Raw genomic sequence first — 17,376 nt, 5'->3', positions numbered from 1 at the left:
GAAAGCTAGGTGGAAGGTAGTGGATAAAGGCAACACACCTCAACCTAGAGTAGCATGGAGAGTTGGATAAAAGGGTCCCTTCTCCCAGCTAAGCAGTTAAGTAAGGTAGAGAGTTGGACAAGAGGGTTCACTCTCAGGAAAGAGGCCAATTATTGAGAGTTGAAAAAGATGGCCACTCTCAAAGTAAGGAATAGTCCAACCATGTACAGATGTGATATGTTATGTTAATGTTTATGTGAATTCTGTTTATGTTTTCAGTTAAAGCTTTCAGTTTTACTATTAGTTTTATGTATGATGCTTATGTTTTAAAGGTTAGTCGCTCACTGGGATTCTATGTTTTCAAATGTCCCCCCCCCCCAGGTAGCGGTCACTCCCCAGAAGACATCTCTGCTGCTGCTCTGCCACTCAAAGACACAGGTTGAAGGAATTGATGACTCTGTAATTGTTAGTACACATGTGTCTATCATATAGGGACTATTTTTGTATGTTGGGCTCATTAAGTTGTAATGTATATAAGTGTATGTATGAACAATATTATGAAACCCTATAATAAAAATGTGTTAAGTTTCGAGTAATCTATTTAGTATGTATGTGGAAATGTACGTATTTAGGGTTCGAAACAAGTTAAACAGGTTAGTTAGGCAATAAGTACTCTCAGGTAAGAGGGTAATTTGGGGCGGGATGTGACAACTTACCCTTGAAGCCAATCTTCTTTGCACAGTCCCTCGATCCAGTACGAACGTTTCGAACTCCAATCCAAATCCCAAAATGGGCACCACCACTAGAGTACTTTCTGTATTCTCTTGGGATGAGAATATGACAAGAGTGGTAGGCTCTGCTTCCTTTTGGAGGAGGGAGGAGAGGATAAGAGGAAGGAGAAAGAAGAACTTTTCTTCTTTGTGTTAGGAATTTCTAGGGAGAGTCTCATTGACTATTAGAGAGTTAAGGAAGAAGATGAAAAAACCAACCCACTTCTCACATTGTGGTTGAGAGAGTTAAGGGGAGGGAGTTGTAACTCCCTCTCTTTAATTAAATTAAAATTAATTTAATTAATAACTATATGTGTATATATTTATATGTACTATATGTTATATCAAATATAACACATCACTTATAGCTTTATATTATATCAAATACAATATAACCTAGTTCTATTTTCTCTCAACAATACATGGTATTTAATATAAATCACATTTATACTAAATTCAATTATATGAAACTTATCTATATAATTAATATTTTAATCATATCCAAATATTTAATTTCCTCTCTACCATTATAATATTTAACATAAATCATATTTATATTAAAATTTAATTATATGAATCTCATTCATATAATTAGTATTTGAATTTTATTCAAATATTTAATCTCTCTCAAAATAAATTTTATATTATAATGTATCAAATAAATTATATTAACTATATCACATATAATTAATTTAATTAATTATATTATATATAATTAATTCACTCAATTAATTTAAAAAATTCAAATTAATCTAAAGTTAATTCTCGATAATCCCTATTAAGCTACGAAGGACTTTATAGACCTGTAGATTGAAGCTCCAATGGTACTTGGATAATAAATTAAACTCTTTAATTAAGTTACCCAACATCCATTAAATGACGTGATGGAATGAACACATGTGCAATGAAGAAAAAACGGATCTAAAGTACTCTAGTTAGGTTAAATACAAAGGATAAATATGTAATTAAAATAGTAAAAGGGGAAGAAGAAATACAACCTTTGTAGTCTCTAATCTTCTCTAAAATAGCTAAAATCTCCTCATGAACGGTTCGTAGACCACCACGAAAGTCTTCCTGACTATTCTCCAGCCTTAGAACGGGATGGTAGGATTCGGTGGATGACTAATTTGGAGAGGAAAAGTTAAGTCTTTGAGAGAAAATAATTATGAGATTATCACATAATCTCGTAATTTTCCACCTGGCCAAGAGCTTTAAAATCCATTAAACTCTTTCTTTTAAAGACCATTACATGCAAAACATGAAACTTTGAGTTCGATGAGAATTTTTCACTAAAAAATCCACTAACTCAAAGTGGGATTAGTGGGGCAAGAGTCTTCAAATGAAGACAACACTTAGCAATACAAAAGTTGGCATTTCCTACTCACAAATATTAGATCTATCCACTAACTTGATCTGTTCGCTTATGGGCTCAGAAGCTAGGCCTGTCGGCCTTCTGACCATCCCATACGAGGTTCCATTCACAGGCTTAGGAACAGGGCCTCATGGCCCCCTGACCATCTCGTGGATTCTGCTCTAGGCTCAGGAACTAGGTTTATTGACCCTCTGACCATCCCGGTCACATATTCTCATTCTCATTCTTACTCACAACATAAAAATATATCATAAAAGATATGCTTTTAGACCATAAAGAAAATACCACCCACCTTGATTGGCAGGAACCTTACATATTCTCATTCTCATTCTTACTCACAACATAAAAATATATCATAAAAGATATGCTTTTAGACCATAAAGAAAATACCACCCACCTGATTGGCAGGAACCTTTCTCTCTTTTCAGGTTCCTTAGTCTCCCCTTGGCTTCCTTTTGAATCCTAAATTCTATATTTATTTCGAAGCTCAGATTACTCCTCATTTCAGACCTTATTTTGAGACACTTTCTTCTATAAACATGTTCTAAATTGTCTCAGGAGGCTTACCTTAAAATCTCAGCAGAACTCCTCGTGCTTTGGCTGGAATCTTAAAATCATCAAGATTGGCTCAGGCTTACCCGAGAGCTCGACCCTTCTGTCTTTTTTTCACTCTCCAGCCCGATTCCTTTGAGCTTCTTCTCCGGCAGCCCTGCCTTGAAACTAGACTCTCCAAGCTTTCAATGGAATCACTCAAAATGCACGAGTAGTTTGAGAGAACTCCTCGTTCCAAGTTGATGCTACATCATGACCTCACTATCCGATAGCATCTCCACCTCTTTGCACCACTTGATCAATGCATGGTCTTGCTACCAACACATGCCCTCTTTGATCAATGCTAGGTTTTCCTTAAAACTTGCCCTCACACCCTTCTTCTAGACCTCCTTTGAAGACTTTGTGTTGTGGGCTGAGGTACTACTTCGTTTGGGTATTTATAGACCCTTTTGGTTGCATCAACGCATGACACATGGTAATCTTAGTTGTTCAGATCATGCAATGTCCAACTATCTTAACCTTTTCACCTCATCCTTAGCCTTTTAAGTTGTCCTTTCCACGCATGGTCCAGCACATAACTCTTATTTTGCATGCTCTTTGGTGCATCCACCTCCTACTTGCATGAAGTTTGAGTTGTCTTCCTCATGCATAAGTCTCCTTTACATGAAATCCTATTTGTCTACCTCCTACTTATTTAAGCTTAATTTCCAAGTATCTTCAACTCGCCACATAGCATCCTTTGAATGCCTAGTCTCCTATGATCAACGCATAGCATAGTGGCCGCATACTTCTTCATCGCTTAGCCTTATAGTGGCCGCACACTCCTTCAATGGCCAACGCATACCTAATCCCATCACATGGTTTGTAAGCTCCCCAACGCCTATCTCTTTGTTGTCCGCATCCTTGGCCACTATCACTTGGCCTATATTATCCACGCATGACACCATCGCATGCCAAACCTTGTTAACGCATGATTAAGCCCTTCGGCGCATACTCAAACTCGATCATAACTCTTAGCTAACAACTCTATGCGCCCAACATGTTCTCATGCCCTACCTAGTTATATGCGTTTCAACTAGCTTCCCCAAGGCCAATGCTTAGTCTATATGACCATATTCTCCTTCCGATGCCTAGCCTTGCGATTGGTGCATACCCTATAGACCATCGCAAAGCACCTTCAACGCCCAAGGCTTGCCTTGACATCACCTAGCCTCCTGCTAATGCATACTTCATAACTAACACAAGCATGCACTTGTTGCTTGTCAACGCCCATAGCCACTTGCACAAGACCAATGCATTCACCATCTAACCTCACAAGCCTTGTGTGCCGTAAGCCCCATCAACGCATTTAGCACATATGCGCCCATCATGGCTTGGTCCATCGCCTAGTGATAAATAGTAGAAATGCCAGTTATTATAAGCCTTTTATTTAGAATTATGAGGGCAAACAAGTAGAAAATGCGGTGATAATACTTAGAATTTGTGAAAAATTGAGTTTTGCATCAATCAGCACCTAAATCCTCACTAACCCCAATATTATGCGTTATTCTGTGTCAAAGTGTCTATTTTTGTAGCTATCACAGGAATCAAACACATGCGTTGGAAATAAGCAATCACAAAATCAAACGCATGCACTGAAGCCAGGCGACCGCAAAGACAATCGCATTCGGTGAAAGCCGAGCTATCACATAAACGAACGCATGTGGTGATTGCATGCGTCTATCGCATGGAAGTTACAGCCATCAACCGAATGCGTCCATCGCATAGAAGTTACGGCCATCAACCAAATGCGTCCATCGCATGGAAGTTGCGGCCATTGATCGAATGCGTTCATCACTTGGAGATTGTGGCCACAGAGTGATAACCTTAAATAGAAGGGTGACCGCAAGATGGGTGGAATGCGTTGATACTTCAGTTGAATCAAGCTCGAACGCATACTTTGGGAGTATCAATAAGATAAGATGATGTGACATTGCCCATACCGCGACAAAGGCAGCAGTGAGACATAACGTAATCATGATTGCTGTCGACGTTTGAACTCTATAAATAGCCCTTGGACCTTCACTTCAAATCATTCGAACTTCTGCCTTTAAGGCAGAAGTTTGCGATCACAGATGAGAGCATGAGCTAGATTTTCTGTAAGGATTCTTCATCTCCACAAACCAGTCCGAGTGATGACCGGAGCTTTCGCCGGAGATAGAACTCGAGAGAGACGTCTCCACCATCCATCCATGGCACCACCGACACCCTTGACGCTAAGTCTTTCATTTCTTCTTTGATCTCTGTATTGTATTACATTTTAGCTTAAGATATTAAGATATTTTGTAATCAATGCATATCTTGATTCCTTCAATGCCATCTTCTTCACCGTCTTTATCTTTATCATCGTTTACCTTCATCGTTTACCTTCATCGTTTATTTATCAAGGGTGATCGCATACTCAATCATGTAAACTAGAAATAGGACACATGTAGCAACCTATTGAGAGGTGTGCGTTGTGTGAGTATAGTGAGTTAATCATCTTTGCTTGGTGAGAGGCTGTAGCAATGCTTGTCAATGGGTCATTGCAATGCTTGTCTATAAGTTAATTAGCCGTATCTAACTGCCTGAGAAGGTAAGAGATGGAACACACTAAAGAAAAGTTCGCATTGTTCTTAGAGATAGGCACGGTCTTATGCTCGACGCAACCATGCACTATAGAGATATAGTCATGCGGCTGACCATCGAGAGGTGTGCGATGCGTTAGTGTGACGAGCTGGGATTACTCGAGCGATTTAAGATAATAAACATTAATATACGTTAACAGTTGTTGCGCATCTACCAATTCTCATCGCAAGTCTTCCATTGCTCGATCTGTTTAGTTAAAAGTAATGTGTAATCCATCCCCTTTTTCTTTTTACTTTTATTCATCGCCTCAAACGCATTGCTTCATAAGAATTATTGAGTTACAAGTCCCTGTGTTCGACCTCGGATTACCCGAGAAACTTGCATTCTTGTTATACTTGGCGAGAAGGCAAGAAAACATGTGATAGGAACGCATGGTCATTGCATACTAGATTAACGCGTACTTTCTATTCCAATGCATGACCTCCGACGCATGGGCTTAAATGCCTAGTTTAAGACATGCAACACACATAATTACATTTAACTAATTTTCATCAACACCTAGCTCATCACTCGCTACCTCAGTGCACGTTGCCTTATTCCAGCGCATAGCTCTAGCACACACCGAGTAGTCAGCGTCTTGTGCTCAACACCCATACTGGCTCGCATGCACGCCTAGCCTCAATCATCTAGCTTTGCGCTCATCGCATAGCTCATCGCCTAGCGCTCATGCTCATTGTCTAGTCCTCACGCTCATCGTCTAGCATTCACTCTCATTGTTTAACACTTATGTTTATCATCTAGTGCTTATGTGCAACCCCGCAAGTAGCTATGCGATCATTCGTGCGCATGTTCCAATGCCCAGCGCCCATGCTCGCGCACAACCGAACGCATCCTTGATAATCCTCGTCACTCTATGGCCCTTCCTCATTGCTTGCTCACGCAACCTCTTATCATCCCAATGCATGAGAAGCCTTTGTCATGCCAACGCTTAGGTAGTGCCTCTTGCCAACACTCCACCAACATGCATCCACCGTAGTTTGACCTAATGCTTGGTGTCTTGGCCGCACACCTATACCAACGCATAGTCATCTTCCACCATGCACCCATGCCTCACAAGCCTCAACACATATTTGTTCTAGGCTTCAATACTTAATCCTTTATCATCTCAACAAACTTGGCCTCATTAGAGCCTTATGCGTTAATGCTCCCTAACACCAAACGCATGGTTTCTTTTTGGCTTTATACTTAGCTAAATTTTTACTAGTTAAGGCTCAACTCAAAGCTACTCAAAAACTCCATTTCAATACTTAGAATTTTTCTTCTTTTCTTCCCCAAACATCTTTCCTTTTACATAAGATTACTTATACTTGGTTAATTTCCTTAATTACTTGCTTAAGTAGGGAAAATGAGATCCGGGTTTCACAGATCATATCCTTAGCACCATACACAAGCATATAGTCCCTCGTTCTCCAAAGATACTTAAGGCTATTTTTAATGGCAGTTCAATGATCATATCCAGGATTAGACTGATATCTGCTAATGATTCCAACTACATAGCATATGTTGGGACGAGTACATGATGACATGCAGAAATGCATGCCATCTTAGTCCTTTTACTTAGAATTATGAAGGTTGTTAGGCAGAAATTGCGTCGATCGTGCTAGGAATTCATGAGAAAAAGATTTTGCATCGATCAGCATGTCGAATCTTAGCTAACCCATTACTTTGCGTTAATTATGCATTCAATGTTCTATTTTTGTAGCTAATGTAGGAAATGAATGCAAACGTGGAAATCAGACCACCGCATAGACGACTGCATGTGAAGAAACACTCCATCACAAAGGCAAATGCATCGATCAACGCATGGATGTTGCGGTAATCAACCATATGTGTCCATCGCATAGAAGTTGCGCTTATCAAGCGATTGCGGTCATCATGTAGAGTTGCGGTGTTAAGTGAATGCGACCATTGAATGATTGCGGCTACGCGACAACCCATTCTAATGGGATCAACGCAAGGTTGGTGGAATGAACATATCAATGCATCTACCTCGAGAAAATCCAAAGTTGATGTTGACATTTCACCTACCACATCGTTGGTGACAGAGAGGTTCAGAAAGGACTGACATGCCGAACGTCAGACTTAGAGCAGTCCAATTAATGATGTCGGCAGTCAAAACTCTATAAATAGAGGCCAATAAGCAAAATTTCAACCGGGGGAGGATCCTTATGAACCGAGGACTTTCCCCACGATCCAGACAAACTGCATGAGAAGATGGCTGAAAGTTCTTCACCTCCTTCATCCATTCTGAGTGACGACCGGAGCCTTCGACCAGAGCTAGATCTCGAGAGAGTCAGCTCCTCCGCCCATCCATGGCACCACCGACAACCTTGATGCACATCCGTTGGAAGCAAATTTTTGCTTCTAGCCAGTCATTTATTTTTCCTTTCTTTTCCTAAAGTGTATTGTATGACATTTTGAATTAAGAAATTAATACAATGTGTTTTTCAATGCATTTCTCTATTCCTTCGACTCCATCTCCATCTTCTTGCTTAGCATCTTTACTTTCATTGCAACACTTAGTGGGAGTGCTTGGGTATTGCATACTTAATCATGTGGATTAGGAATATGAAGCATGTAGCAACCCACCTAGAGGTGTGCATTGTGCAAGTATGTGAGTAATCTTATTTGCTTAGTGTGAAGCTACTGCAATGCCTGTTTATAGTCTAACGCATTCTTGTTTATGAGTGAAGTCAGAAACAATCAACTGCCCGGGAGGGTAAGTGGTTGGACGCATTAAGCAAGGTATGCATTGTTCAATAGGGATAGTAACAATCTTAGGTCAGTGAAGTTTATGCGATTGTCTTATATTATGTATGCTTCATTCGTCCATTAGGGATACTCAGGAGGGTAGTCTAAGGACAGGATCTAGGCTTGGGAAGGTCAAGCCAGAATCTAGGCTTGGGAGAACCAGATTAGAACACATAATACAAGAGTTATGCGCTTAAGAATGAGCACTATTTGTTATTAACGCATCACATGCATCCTAGAGATAGGATACAATTGAATGCGGTCACCGCAGTGTTGTGTGTATTCTGCATCATCGCATAGGACAAGAATAGAGACTTAGGAATAAGCTCTATGGACACTTTGCGTTCAACACATGCGTCCTAGAATTAGGAGCACCACATTTCCATTGGAAAATGACTTACCGTGTATGGTTGTAACATGATCACATAGTCTAACGCTGACTAAGGTTGCCCTTGTGGTCATTTTTAAGTTTTGCAATGAAAACATCTTCGCATTTTATCTATTTTCCCACACATTTATTTCATGTCAAGGTTTGTTGCATCTCTACCTTTCATGAATATTCTCATTGCGTTGTCNCATTTTATCTATTTTCCCACACATTTATTTCATGTCAAGGTTTGTTGCATCTCTACCTTTCATGAATATTCTCATTGCGTTGTCTGTTCGATAGGAGTAGGAGTAGGATTAACTTAGCAACATCCTCTTCATTCTTTTATTTAAACCGTCGCATGCACATCACCGCAAACATATAGTTACAAGTCCCTGTGTTCAACCTCGGATTACCCGAGAAACTTGCGTTCATGTTATACTTGGCGTGAATGCAAGAAAACTTGTAGCAGAACACATGGTCATCACATACATTTGTTGGCGCATTTTCATTCCAACGCATGACTATCAATGAATATCTTAGGAACATGCATCGCATAATGCGTCCACGAGATTTTGGTTGTCGAGTAAAATTGACTTCCAATCCACGCGCACCAGTATACAACATGGCATACATTAAAATTCCTACTCCTAATGCATATGGAATTCATTTCATTACCTCAACCTCAACCTCTTGAGGTGTCTTAGGACACTGTTCCTTAGATAAATAAATTTCATGCCTAAAAGATAAAATACCTTTCTTTGAATTCTGCATTTTATATCTAGACAACATCTTGTCTATATAAGATGCTTGAGATAATGCTAAAGTTATGTTCTTGCGGTTCCGAACTATTTAGATCTCAAGAACATATTGTGCTTCAGCCAAATCTTTCGCTTGGAATTGCGTAGCTAGCCATCTCTTCATATTAGCAAGAAATTCTACTTCATTTCCTATGAGTAGAATATCATTACCATATAGAACCAGGAAAGCTACATTTTTGTTGATGACCTTCTTGTAAACACAAGGTTCATCAATGTTCTATTTAAAACCATAAGACTTGACCGCAGTATCAAATCTCATATTCCAGGATCAAGATGTATGTTTAGCCCATAAATGGATCTATTAAGCTTGCAAACTTTTTGTTATTAACCTGTTCAATAAACCTCTCTGGTTGAGACATATAGATCTCTTTCTTTAAGATAGCCATTCAAAAAAGTTGTCTTGATATCTATTTGCCAAATTAAAAGGCAACAATGGATAAGAGTATTCTAATAGACTTAATCATGACAACCGGAGAGAAGGTTTCTTCATAGTCTACCCTCTCTCTTTGGGTAAACCCTTTTGCAACGAGTCTAGCTTTGTAGGTATGTACCTCACAAGCTTGGTCTCGTTTTCTCTTGTAAATCCATTTGCAACCAATGGCTTTTACCCCTTCTAGTTGATCTATAAGATCCCAGATTGAATTGAAGTACATTGACTCCATTTCGAGGTCCATGGCTTTTATCCACTGGTTCTTATCCACATCATCCATTGCTTGTTTAAAAGTCAATGGATCCTCTAAGCCATCATAAGGTATGGTGACCTGAGTTTCGGTTAAACCCATGTACCGGTTAAGCTGTTGCATAACCCTCACACTACGCCGAGGCATTATCAAATCTTGCGAAGGATGTGAAGTACTAGTTTCATTAACAACTCTTGTTGAAGGACCTGCTCGATCAACAACTCTCATTGATCTATCTGTAGTTTCTCTGGACATCTCACTTAATACTAGTTTACTGCAAGATTGATGATTTTTAATGTGGTCTTCCTCTAGGAATGTCTCATTTTTCGATATAAACACTTTATCTTCCTGAGAATCATAAAAGTAACCACTTTTTGTCTCTTTAGGATAGCCTACAAATAGGCATACTTTTGAACGGTGTTCCAGCTTCATCGAATTTTGCACAAACAAATGTGTTGGGCATCCCCGGATCCTGACATGAAGTAAACTACCTTTACGTCCTCTCCATAACTCGTAAGGTGTTTTTGAAACACTTTTTGAGGGAACCATGTTCAATACATACATCGTAGTCTCTATTACGTGACCCCAAAAAGAACTTGGCAACTGAGCATAACCCATCATAGAACAAACCATGTCCAATAAGGTTCTTGTCACACCCCCTCCTAGACTATTCTCTAAGCCTAGGCAAGGATATGACTGCAGCAGTTATCAACCCTTTTATGACACTTACTGCCTACTAAACCTATTTAAGTAATTTGATAACAACATACAATCTCAAACATAGTTGTCTGCCACTATGGCCAAACAAGCATCAAACATTAAACATTAAATATTTACAGATTTTATAACATAAGTTTCATGAGTCCCAACTTCCAAACTTAGTTCCTATATGCAACAAAAACACGTGTACAAATATTTACATTAACCACCTAGCTGATAGGTTACTAGAATTTCCGACTTTATGTGGCAGAGCAGAAGCAAAGTTATTTTTGGGGAATTTGACCGCTATCTAGGGAAAGAAAACATTTAAAAATGGGGTGAGCTACTAGCCCAGTGAGGGACTTAATAAAGAAAACAGGTTCTCATGCTTAAGTCTCAATAAAGAAATCATACTAAAACATAAGTCTTTACAGTAACCTTGTACTGAAATGTAAACTTTCCAAGCACTAAACATGTAAAGTTGTTATCATCATAAGTCATTAAGTAAAACCTTAGTTGAGAGCAACTCTGATGTGGTTAAATCCCAACATCAAACCTTAGTCAAGAGAGAACTTTTTTGCTCGATCTCTCGATGTCAAATTACCTATGTGCATGTGGTTATAACTAATCGTCATACCTTAGGTACTATAACACAGCTACCTTCTCCAAGTCCTTCAGTATTGAGCTTGAAGTAACATTAGTCATACCAAGACTTATTCTTTAAGGCATGTATACCTAAACGCATAGTAACATGCACATGCTTTGTGCATATGAACACATATAAATAGTTTTACAATATTCTTTCATCCATGGCATGCGTTTGGAAAACATGAACTCATAGTTTGCTTGGAAAACTACTTTGTAAAAATAACTAGCATGAGAATAATCTTTCTTAAAATCATGGATTCTATAAAAAATCATTATAAATACTTAGTCACTCACAACTTTAGGGTTACTCCTTAAATGTTGATATGCTTCTAGCAAGGGTGTCAATTCTGTGGACACAATAACATAGATTTAGCTATTAGTAATGGTCTCCCTTTTGACACTAACTCTTAATTAAGCTTGTGTTTAGCCTTCCCTAGAAGACTTTCAATCAAACGCATACCTGGATATAGGTCGAGCACTTAGAAATTTCCTTGAGGTCTAGGTTCTTGTGATGCAGACAACACACCTCACCAACGCATTCCCACAATGCAACTAAAACTTGCTCTAAGTGTTCCTTCAGCTGCACATGGTCATTCACATATGCATCTATGTGTCCTAGTGTTCCACACAAGCCTTCTCAGCCCAAACATAAGGTTAAATGCATGGGAGTGCTCAGCCTTTCGTTTGGCCATGCGCCTATTTTGAGCTGCCTGCTTACTCAACCCAAGCAGTTGCATGCTTGTTCCTAGAATTCCAGATTCAAATTACTTAATCGGTAACTCAAATTCTAAAGCTTATCTCAAGAAACTTCCTTCTACAAACTTGTTTAGAATTGTCTTAGGAAGCTACCTTAAATTTTTAGCTTAAAATTCTTTGTGGTTCTTCCTAGAGTCTCAATTCTTCATCGATGGCCCAGATTCACCTATGAACTGAACCTCTTGTCACTTTCTTCCTTCTTCGGCCTTATTCCGATGAGATTTTCTTTCAGTAGCCCGGCCTCTGAAACTAGGCTCATAGAGCTTTCCAACGACATCAAGAACTCTCAATTTTCATGGAGGAATTATTCAAACTGACCTTTTGAAGTTCATCCTCCCTTTTATACTATCACCCACCTTCTTTTATGAATTCTTATCATGACACCTCCACCTCAAGTGGGCTTAACTCACGAGATTAGGATAGCTGGTGCCCCTAATCGGTAGTTTTAGGTTGATTACTTCACCTACTATCAATGCATGTCTTCAACTAGGTTCAACACACACCATAGTTCTCACGCAAGCCAACTCTAACGCATGTGCCTTGTGCCTTGGCCTCCTTTTGGCTTCAATCATCATCACAACTCCAGCCCTTTCAACTTTACAAGGCCTGACCAACGCAAGCCTTACTCATCGCATGTGAAGCTTGATCATCACACACCCACCCATCGCCCAAGCCACTGCTTACTTTAACGCTCGAGGCTTGTCTTGTCGCAGCCCCCATCGCATGCTAACCTCTAAGGCCTTGTCAACACGCTACACCTCAACGCACAACCTTGCCATCGCTTCCCCTCGCATGTGTGTGCTAGGCTAAACGCCCAGTCTTAAGCCAATGCCATAGCCCCATCAACCGTGCGTCCTCTCTTTGGTGCTCAACACCCTCCTGCCGCACGCATACTAACATCACAAGACTTGGTTGCCGCATGCCTTGTCCACGCATAAGGTTGCAAGTGTTCAACATGGCTCCTCTTGGCATGCACATTCCAACGTATGGCTTCTCCTCACTCGGCCACACTTGGCTTCCTTAAGAGCCCAACTAACCTCAAAAGTAAGGCCAATGCCCATGGCTCACCTCCAACACCTAACACAAAGCCAACTCACACTAACAACACTTAGCCAATTTCTAGCTTCACCCGAGAGTTAAGCTTCCAAACTTAAACATTTCTTCACCCACTTCCCTACAATTAGACATTAGTTTTCACATCAACCTACTCACCATACTGGTCTCAGTAGTAAACATAGACAAGTAGGGAAATTAGGGTTCAGGGTTTACAGTTCTATTTCTTCTTTCTGCTACACCATTCTATTGAGGTGTGCCAGGTGATGTGAGTTGTGACTGAATTCTAAGTTCTATCAAATAGTCTTGGAATTTTAAGTCCATATACTCACCACCTCGATCTAATCGAAGTGTTTTAATATTTTTACCTAATTGGTTCTGAACCTCTACCTTATATTCCTTGAACTTTTCAAGTGTTCCGGACTTATGATGCATTAGGCAAATGTATTAATATCTCGAATAATCATCGATGAAGCTGATGAAATATTCATACTCTCCTCTTGCTTTAACATTCATCGGACCACAAATGTCTTAATATATAAGCTCTAAGAGTTCTTTAGATTTAAAACCTTTTCCAATAAAAGATCTTTTCGTCATTTTACCCTTAAGATAAGATTCACATGGAGGTAAGGAGCTATCTTCTAACTAGTTTAGAAGTCCACTCTTAACCAATCTCTCAATCCTATTGAGATTGATGTGACATAGTCTTAAATGCCAAAGATAGGCATTTGGAGAAATTTTTCTTTTCTTATTATGAGTTTCAGCTGTTTTAAACATCTCTATATTCAAAATAATTTTTACCTCAGTCGATTTTAATACGTATAAATTATTTTCCAAATTTGCATAACATATCTTAAAACCTTTCGAAATAATGAACCCTTCATTATTTTCAAAAGAAACTTTATAATTACGTTCTAGCAAACACGAGACAGAAATTAAATTCCTTTTCCTGGAAGGAATATAATAAACATCTTCAAGTAAAATGCATCTATCTCTAATAAATAACTTCATATCTCCTACTGCATTAGCCGAAACAATCTCCTGGTCCCTACCTTAAAGGTTGCTTCGCCTTCTGTAAGCTGTCTCCAGGAGTTAGTTTCCTCAGTGAAAGCACATATATGATTAGTGGTACCTGAATCTATTATCCAGGTTTTTTTTTTTTTTTTTCATCATTTTCCACTAAGCATGTCTCAATGACAAGCAAATCATATTTACATTGTCGTGCTACTTTCGTCTTCTCATCTATGAAGTTAAAAACTTTTTTATTTGAAGATGAGTTGGGAGATAGAGAACATTCCTTTGTTAAAACAAATTTCAAATCATCATCTGCTAGAATATTTGATTTCCATGTTGAACAATTATTACCACTAAACTAGAAGCATATAATTTTGAAGAATTTGTCATGCTAAAATTTTAAACAAAATCTAATTAGTAAATTACTTTTAAACCCAATTCAATTTTTAGAAAAAGTAATAATGTACCCAATTTTCATTATTTATTTGCAATAATACTATAATGAGTCACAATAAGTGCTACCGAGGAGCAATCAAGTACTCCTTCACTAAATCAAGACATTCTTGATTAAATACTATCTCCAAAATAACTCTTATTTCTATAGTTATTTAGTTACCGTTTTTGGTCAAGAACTTACTAACACTTAGTAATTATGTAAGTATAACCCTCCATTTTCAGACTTCAGAGGTTGGCCCTAACGATGCTAACGAATTGGAGGGTCAAGGTTGGAAATGGACCTAAGAAATCCTATCCATTTCTGGAGTTTGAGTTATTCCAAATCCTATATTACAACCCTTCGAGGGGATAGCCGTGGTTAGTAACTAGCTAATGCCTCCTAAAAACGAAAGCATGCGCAACATTCACAATCCAAACTAATGGAAGAGACTGCAGGATACGTTAACACATATCTTTTATCCACTTACTATGAACTACTTCCCTCTTTCACCTTTCTATTGACTCATGCAAACACTTTCCGAATGGTGGTCACTTCCAGGGTGACACGAAGCCAAGCATAAATCTCATGATATGAACTCCTAAGGACGTGAGAGCTAAAAATTAATATATCGTATATATTAAATTTTACTATGAAGTACTTCCCTTATTCACCTTGATATTGACCCATGCAAACACTTTCCGAATGAGGTCACTCCCAGGGTGACACGAAGCCAAGCATGAATCTCACAGTGTGAACTCTTAGGGACGTGAAAGCTAAGATCAATATATCGTATATGTTATTAATCTCCCACTGAAGTGTTCTAACAACATATCATATATGTTAACATTCATCTCCAATTGAAGTGTTCTAACAATATATCATATATGTTAACATTCATCTCCCACTGAAGTGTTCTACTTGATTGGGTATTGATACGTTATTTTATGATGTGGAATTATGGAGGAAATGCAATGGTGAAAATGCGTTGAGCACTTAAGTTTTCTCAGTGAAATTCAAGTGTAAACTCCACTGAGTTTCCTGGTAAGTCTAGGGTCGAACTTAGGGACTTTGGAAAATAGGTTACGGTGGTAATTTTTAGGAAAACTTTGCGGTAACCAAATAAATCAATAGTTGTTGAGGTTATTGTTTGCGGTAATGAAAAATAAAAAAATACGGTGGAGTTTGAAAAGAGTTAAATACACGGAAGATGTGATGAGTATGCAGTGAATGGGATGAGAAAAGTTTCGGCTAACACTTCCTAGGATGCGTTCATGCTATGCAATCATGCAACATGCATACAACAGTAAACAACCTCTCGGTGCGAATGTCATGGCTTCTAAGGCTAGAACACATGTGATATATGCGATAAGTCTATATGACCTACATATAAGCCTCTATTCTTATTTATGCAATGAAAAAATGGCACACACACAAATAAGGCGACCACATAATATCATTCCCATCTCTAGGATGCATGCGATGCAGGTTGACAAACAGAGCTTATCTCTAAGTCCCTATCTCTTGTTTATGCAGTTCTAATCTTGCTCTTTCGAGTCTAGATTCTAACCTAGCTCTCTCGAGTCTTAGGTTCTTTCTTTATACTCTCTCTCGAATAGCTCTAAAGGGGTATTTGGCACAGCATAACACAAGATAATCGCAAGCAATAAACTTCCTAGGTCATGTTAGCTTAGTTCTTCTCAACCCATTCGACTAGTTTAGCTACTCTTGCGTGCTAAGAGAGTGAATAGATGTAGAATAAGAACTTCCATTGTATAAATATAAAGATGAAGTATAAAATAAAAATGCAAGGATAGAATAAAGAGCCTATAGCAATCTCTTACTGCCCAGGCTTTTACACTGTTTTTCTACTCGTGTTCAAAAGATAATCTCGCTCTCGTGAGAGTCTGCTCACTCTCTGCTTCTACGCCTCAAGGTTCTCTCTCGAGTTGCCTTGAGCGATCTCTGGCGTCTTTATTCTTCTCGTGCTCCGCCTTAAAATAAAAAGGAAAAACTATGGACAAAGACGTGCTAAACTAACTAATGAATTTTCTAACTGGTGAACCCCTTTTCTGAAAGATGCCTTTGGTATTTATAGAGCTTCGGGGTGAAGGTGGCTTCTCTCTTATGATTGCTCAGATGTGATGGCTTTAATTCCCTGACTGATGCGCCAAATATTTAACATTGAAAAGCTGAATGTACTTATTATCGTTAGCGGCTATCAGCTTAATTCGGATTCGACCGTCATCAGCTTTCTGTCCCATCGTGATTAATTATGCCTTTCACCCAGATGCACCCACAAGGTTGCATCGACCAAGTTGCAGCAATCCTTCTTGAGCACATGTTTGTGAACACAATCACCGCAAAGCCTTGCGGTAATGCTGCGCTCGACCAAGGATTTCTTATGATTGCAATTTCCGCTTTGTGTCAACGCATATTCTACATATAAACACAAAAATCATCTATTTCTATGCGACGAACGCATGCGACCGCAATATTATGAAATTAATGCTTTTTGGACGCAATCTAACATCTTTTATCAACGCAAGCCAGCATTGTTTAAGAACTTAGCACTATGATAACGTGTCTGCCCGTTATTAGGTATACTTTTACTTATAATTGGAATTTAACCTATGATGTCTAGGTGATAAACCAATTTTAACACCTTACACTGCTCACGCATGCTTATAAAATCGGTTAACAATGCTTAAATATTCGGCCATAATCCCCAGGTAGGAGGTGTTTCGTAGACCATCAACTTAAGTACCTCCAGCCTTAGAAAGGATTATATACCGATTAAGTTTGTAACCGTAG

Source organism: Benincasa hispida, chromosome 6, assembly GCF_009727055.1.
Source record: "Benincasa hispida cultivar B227 chromosome 6, ASM972705v1, whole genome shotgun sequence".
NCBI classification, from domain to species: Eukaryota; Viridiplantae; Streptophyta; class Magnoliopsida; order Cucurbitales; family Cucurbitaceae; genus Benincasa; species Benincasa hispida.
The sequence above is the reverse complement of the archived record's forward strand: the minus strand, read 5'-3'. Positions refer to the sequence as shown.